The sequence below is a fragment of the Oryctolagus cuniculus genome, chromosome 3, assembly GCF_964237555.1.
Source record: "Oryctolagus cuniculus chromosome 3, mOryCun1.1, whole genome shotgun sequence".
Classification (NCBI taxonomy): Eukaryota; Metazoa; Chordata; class Mammalia; order Lagomorpha; family Leporidae; genus Oryctolagus; species Oryctolagus cuniculus.
In genome coordinates this window covers 172,869,352-172,876,966 of record NC_091434.1, presented here as the reverse complement: position 1 = coordinate 172,876,966, position 7,615 = coordinate 172,869,352, and positions in this window count along the sequence as shown.

The following is a 7,615-nucleotide window of genomic DNA, read 5'->3' as shown; positions in this document are numbered from 1 at the left end:
TTTTTTTTTTTTTTTTTTGACAGGCAGAGTGGACAGTGAGAGAGAGAGACAGAGAGAAAGGTCTTCCTTTGCCGTTGGTTCACCCTCCAAAGGCCGCCACGGCCGGCGCACTGTGGCCGGAGCACCGAGCTGATCCAATGGCAGGAGCCAGGTGCTTATCCTGGTCTCCCATGGGGTGCAGGGCCCAAGCACTTGGGCCATCCTCCACTGCCCTCCCGGGCCACAGCAGAGAGCTGGCCTGGAAGAGGGGCAACCGGGAGAGAATCCGGTGCCCCGACCGGGATTAGAACCCGGTGTGCCAGCGCCGCAAGGTGGAGGATTAGCCTAGTGAGCCATGGCGCCGGCCTGTAATCCTATTCTGATAGTCTTAACCCTTGTTTTCCTGAGTGCAAGGTCCTAAATTGGGTGAAGGGTCCATTTTTGCTGTTCCCATCATTCCAGGAGGCTATCACATGCCTTCTAGCTTGTAAGGATTTTTACTCTTGTGATAAGAATTCTAATCAGGAAGATGGTAAATCTTTGTTAGAAAAATGATCATCTCTCCAAAGCCTCACAACTTTTTTTTTAACTTTTATTTAAGGAATATAAATTTCCAAAGTACAGCTTATGGATTACAATGGCTCCCCCCACCAAAACTTCCCTCCCACCCGCAACCCTCCCCTTTCCTGCAAAGCCTCACAACTTTAAGATAGATTTACTTTTGAGAAAAATTACCTTGAAGCAATTGAGCAAGTGTTCAGACATTTAGGTAGAGCAGTTGTTTTTATTCTTGAGTTGTCTCCTCTGTACTCTTATATCATAGACTTCTTTATACTTTATGTGTATTTTAAACTATTATTACATGCAAGGCTTTGTATATAGGCCTGATATAATCAATTTTTCTGTTGCCTTATAAGAAGGAAGTGTGAAAAGTAAAAACTTGCAATTGAAGCCCTAAATTACCACTGTTTTATGGTAAGTTCATGATCCTGCTTAAGTACAACTTTACATATATTATTAATTTGAGTATTCAGATTAATTGGCTAATTTAAATAGGACACCTATGAGATGACAATATTGAAGAGTTTCCTGATTTATTAAAATACTGATAATAGAAAATAAGATAATTTAACAAATATTCAATTTAAAATAATCCCATTACTTTATTGTTAGTCAGGAGTTATCTGTGAAGATAAGTTATGGAGTTAATTGAGTGCTACTTTAGCTTGAATATAGAATATAAACTGAGTCATACCAATAATACATCTCCTTCTCTAATTGAAGCAAATTTTATCCAAGAAATTTCTGCTTTTTATGTGAAATGGGGGTTATTGATTGTTTTATTTCACTAAACATAAAACATATTTCTATGTAACTGCATTTTCTTGCACATCCATTCTTGGTGGGTGAATAGGAAGACCATAAATCTCCATTATTTCTGAATTGATAACCATTTAAAAGGTCAAAAATGTTTCCAATAAATTGGATAATAAAGAGAAATTCATGAATTTGTCAGAAAGGCCAGGGGTGTTATGGACAATCAACATGGCAATAATTCTTTACTTCTGTCCTTTTTCACAGAAATGTGCAATTTGGTAAAACTTGCTTTGTAATCCAACTACCACCATCAAAGTTGATATGAGGACACTACACACCATAAAATCTCTGCAGTGAACAACTTTAGAATCAGAAGAAGTGAAAGGCCAAACGCTAACACCTTGCACAGAGTACTTAGCAAGCAAGACGGAAACACTGTCACAGTTTGAAATAGGTTCCTGTATTCCAACCAGGATTCAGTATTACTTGAGATAGGATTTCTGGGAGGTCCTGGGAAGGATTGGAAGGATCAAGCAGTTTGGACTCTGATTCCAAGATCCTTGCCTTGGTCCTTCTGAACCTTCCAGAACCAGAGATTTTCCAGAAGAGAATAAATGCTCAGCCTCCTTACTCAAAGCAAATGGCTTCCCAGAGGGCCGCAGAGGCTTTTAAAACAATATATGCTGTACAGTTATATGCTTTCTCTGATCCTAGCTTCATATTTCCAACGAAGGTCCTGTCCCAGGTGACATCACAGTCCCTGGAAAGGGGAAGAACTGAAAACTTGGTGCCACTGAAGCTCTTGTCCTCCTGGAAATTTTTTATGCTTTTTAGCTATGATTTTGATGGCCCAAAGGTGGCTGAAAGATACAGGAATAGTGCCTGTGGCCTGATGTCTAAAAAAAGAAAATCAAGAATCAGTTGGGATTATCTCTTAAACTTCTCAACTGCCGAATCCCATCTAGTTCAGGATAAATGCTGAATTAAAAGGAAACATTGAGAAAAATAAACTTAATTTTAATGACTCAGAATCAAAATCTGCAACACCCACCCTCAATACTTCATCTCTCAAGAATTCTTTATTAGGGATGTGCAAACTACACAATGGAGTGATTTTTTATGCATGGAAATAATAGAATGCTTATAAGATTTAAAGTTTCTTTTTCAAATCTCCTGTATCTTATTTGCAAAAATCACAATGATGATTGTACAAAATTCCTTCAGAAAAAGGAAGGAGAAGAGGAAAAATTATGGCCTCTCAAAAATCTTTGTTCTTCTTTTCTTATCTGTTTGCATCTGATTTCCCTACTTTCATAGACAGGTAGATAACAGTGTGAAAGGGGGTCTAATAATTGCAGCATGAAAATAAAGCCTGCTAAGGGCAAGGTTAGCTTTAACGTCATACTTAGATTGATGTGTAAACAGATCACAATTACAGTTTTCTGTGGAACACTAATCAATTATTCACAGTGCATTTTGCATGCTCGCAGTTTGACTCTCCATTTTAGTGCTTTCGAGACATAATACTTCTCTTTGATAAATATTTTAAAATGTGCACTGGCACTGTGCTAGGTAGACAAGTCTTTGAGGAAAATGCATTTTCCACCTCTTCACATTCATATCCCAGGGCTCCTTGTACCAGATGGAAGTAAGCATAGTGCTCTACAGAGTTGTCCTTTACTTTTCTTCTAGTGGAGAATAAGGCTGATATGTGTTATATGGCCTTTCCTGCAAAGTCTAAACTGTACTGGGGAGTTTGTGGACACCTTTACACAATTAGATGTTACCGTATTCTGTTTATGAACTGGGTGCTAACATTTGGTTCCTGTTCTTGGGTGAATGGGGTACAAAGGCACTGTGGGCTCACCCTGATCAGTTGGTTCACCTTGGCAAATATGGGTTGGGAATTTGAGCACACAAGCTAGTGTGATCATAATCTCCACACATTAATGATAGAGATCTACCTCCCCCAACTTGGATGTCACTCTGAACCTTTGCTCTGCCCTGAAGCATGGGCTGAAGTTCTCTGGCTGCACCCAGCACTCACCTCTGGATATCCACTGAAGGAGCAGCCATTCCACTAAGCCAAAGAGGCATATTTCCAAGAACAAAGTCCTCAGAGAAGAAAACCAACAACTATTTCCACAGATGACTAAAAATAAACATGGAAATACAAGAAATATGAACAAGGAATATTCTTTGACTCCCAAAAGAAACACAGCAGCACTTCAATATTAGAATGTGAAGACAGAGAGACTGATGCAATGCCTGAAAATGAACTCAGAAGAATGATCATAAGATTACTCAAAAACACAGAAAAGCAAATAAATAAGTTATAGAAATCCATACATGACATGGTCAAGAAATTCTGCTGATAGATATTGATATTAAAGAAGAATCAAACTGAGCTACTAGAAATGAAGAATTCAATGTGTCAAGTAAAAAATACGGTGGAAAAATCTTAACAACAAATTTGATGAGGCAGATGAAAGAATACCCAACTTAGAAGACAAATCACTCTAGCAAAAAAACAAAAAACAAAAAACAACAAAAAAAAAGAGGACCCAAATGAAAGATCTCTGTGAGTGAGATCCCAGTAGAAAGAACAGGCCATCAAAGAAGGAGGTGCCTTTTTCTGAAGGGAGGAGAGAACTTCCACTTTAACTATGACCCTGTCTAAATAAGACTGAAGTCGACGAACTCAAAAGTCTTCCATAGCTTTGGCAACTCATAACTAGAGCCTAGGGAGATTACTGATGCCAAAACAAGAGTGTCAAATTGTTAAGTCAACAACAGGAGTCACTGTGTACTTACTCCTCATGTGGGATCTCTGTCCTTAGTGTGTTGTCCAATGTGAAGTAATGCTATAACTAGTACTGAAACAGTATTTTACACTTTATGTTCTGTGTGGGTGCAAACTGTTGAAATCTTTACTTAATATATACTAAATCAATCTTCTGTATATAAAGATAATTGAAAATGAATCTTGATGTGAATGGAATGGGAGAGGGAGTGGGAGATGGGAGGGGTGCGAGTGGGAGGGAAATTATGGGGGGGAAGCCATTGTAATCCATAAACTGTACTTCAGAAATTTATATTTACTAAATAAAAATTTGAAAAAATTAGAGAAGAAATAAACAAATTTGAAATAAAAATACAAAATACCAATGAAATGAGATAATTTTTGGAAAAAATAAACAAAAGTGACAAGAGATGCCAAAAGTGACAAACCACTGGTCTAACTAAGCAGAAAGAGAGAAGCCTTGAATTAATAAAATCAGAGATTTTACAACACATACCACAGAAATAAAAAGAAATATTAGGAATTACTATAAGCAGGTATATGACAAAAAATTGGGAAATCTAGAAGAAATGAATAGATGTCTGGGCACATATAATGTACTAAAATTGAGTCATGAAGACACAGAAAACCTAAACAGACCAATAATGATGACAAAGATTGAATCTGTAATAGAGACCTTCCCAACAACAGAAAGGCCCAGGACTGGTTTGCTTCACGCTGAATTCTATCCATCTTTTAAAAAAGAACTAATCCCAATTATTATTAACCTATTCAAACAATTCAAAAGCAGTGAATCTTCCAAAACTACTTTTATTATGTGCGTATAACCTTAATTCCAAAACTAGAAAAATATACCATAAAGAAAGGAATTTTACACCAATATCCTTGATGAACATAAAAGCAAAAATCTTCAACAAAATACTGGCTAAGAGAATCCAACAACACATCAAACAGATCATCCACCAAGGTCAAGTTGTGTTTATACCCTGGATGCAGGGATGATTCAATATATACAAATCAATAAACGTGATACATCATATTAAAATTGAAGAATAAAAACCATATGATTATCTCAATAGATACAGTGAAATCATTTGATAAAATACAAATTCTTTCAAAATTAGAAGAAAAAAAAACCTTAAAGCAAATTGAGTATAGAAAGAATATACCTTAACACAGTCAAAGCAATATATGACAAATTCACAGCCAGCATAATATTGAATGGGGAAAATCTGGAAGCATTTCTACTAGAATCTGGAACCACACATGGATGCCTACTCTCACCATTACTATTCAATATATATCTAGAAGTTTTAGCCAGAGTCATTAGATAAGAAAAATACATCAAAGAGAAACAACTAGGAAAAGAGAAAGTTGAATTATCCCTGTTTGCCGATGACACGCTCTTATGCATAGGCGAAACAAAAGACTCCATTAGGTGATTATTGAAATTCATAAGAGACTTTGACAAAGTTGCAGGATGAAAAAATCAACACACAAAAATCAATAGTTTGTATATACAAACAATAACATGGCCAAGAAAGAACTTGTAGGATCAGTCCCATTCACAATTGCTGCAAAAAATTTAAATGCCGGCACCATGGCTCGCTTGGCTAATCCTCTGCCTGTGGTGCCGGCACCCTGGGTTCTAGTCCTGGTTGGGGCACCGGGTACTAGTCCCAGTTGCTCCTCTTCCAGTCCAGCTTTCTGCTGTGGTCCAGGAGGGCAGTGGAGGATGGCCCAAGTGCTTGGGTCCCTGCACCCTCATGGGAGACCAGGAGGAAGCACCTGGCTCCTGGCTTCGGATTGGTGCAGCGCTGGCTATAGTGGCCAGTAGGGGAGTGAACCAACGGAAGGAAGACCTTTCTCTCTGTCTCTCTCTCACTGTCTATAACTTTACCTGTCAAATTAAAAACATAAATAAATAAAATGTCCATACAACCCAAAGTAATTTATGGATTCAGTGAGATCCCAATGAAAATGCCAAGGACATTCTTCTCAGAGATAGAAGAAAAGGCCCTGAAATTCATATGGAAACACAAGAGATGCCAAATAGCTAAAGCAATCTCAAGCAATAAAAACAAAGCTGGAGGCATCACAATACCAAATTTCAAGACACAGTATGGGGCAGTTATAATAAGACAACCTAGTACTGTTTTAATTTAAAACAGCCTAGTACTGGCTCAAAAACAAACATGTGGACCAATGGAACATATTAGAGACCCCAGAAACAAATCCACATATTTTAGTTTCATTTTAAAAAGGAGCTAAAACCAATCCCTGGAGAAAGGACAGTCTCTTCAACAAATGGTGCTGGGAACGTTGGATCTCTGCCTGCAGAAGTATAAAGCAAGACCCATATCTAACATAATATACTCAAATCAACTCACAGTGGATCAAGGATCTAAATCTAAGACCTGAAACCATCAAATTACTAGAGGAAAATTTAGGGTAAACACTGGAAGACATGGGCATAGGCAAGGCCTTCTTGGATAAGACCCCAGGAGCACAGACAATAAAAACTGAAATATACAAAGGAGATTACATTAAGCTAAGAAGATTATGCCTAGCAAAGGAAACATTCATCAATGAGGCAATTGACAGAATGGGAGAAAATATTTGTAAAGTATACAACTGATAATATAATAATATCCAGAATGTATAAAGAACTCAAGAAATTCAACAAGGATAAAAAAATCCAATACAGTTAAGGAATAAGCTAAGGATATGAATAGGCATGAACATATTCTGTTGTTCGATTTCCACAGCTTGAATCCAGTATGCTGAGTGGAGGATGTGTTTCTTGGCAAGGAGGGAGAAAATGACATTTTATTAGTCAACAAGTGCTGCTATAACAAAATACCATAAAGTGGGTGGTTTGAACAATAGACATCTATTTTCTCCCAGTTATAGAGGTTGGAAATCTACCATCAAGGTGGCAGCAGTCAGGGGTTTGTGAGTATTGTCCTCCTGGTTTGAAAATGATGGCCTCCTTGCCATGTTCTCACGTGACTTATCCTCAGTGTGTGTGGGAGTGGGGAGGGAGACTCACAGAGACCCTCAGACACACACACACACACAGAATTTACCCCTGTATATTTATCTCCTAAAGAACCTGTAACCAAACACAGTGACATTCAGGGTTAGGGAATCAACATACAAACTTGAGGGGAACAAAAATTCTGCCCATAGAAGACATTAAAAATAATATTTAAAATAGTGGAAGAAAATATTATCAATCCAGTGGAAAATAGGAATAAGAATGAAGAAGTGAAATGAATAGAATGGCATCTACCATAAGGGTATTAAATATGGTGAACGGATTAGCTCCATAATCAATAGACTGAGACTCTCAGGCCTTATTAAAACAAAAGGTTAAACTAAATATTTTCTATGAGACACACTAATTATATAAACACATATACAAGTTGATAATACAAGAATGAGAAAGGATACACAAGAAAACACAAAACAGAAAGAATACGAAATAGTATATAACCTCTGATAAAATAAAGA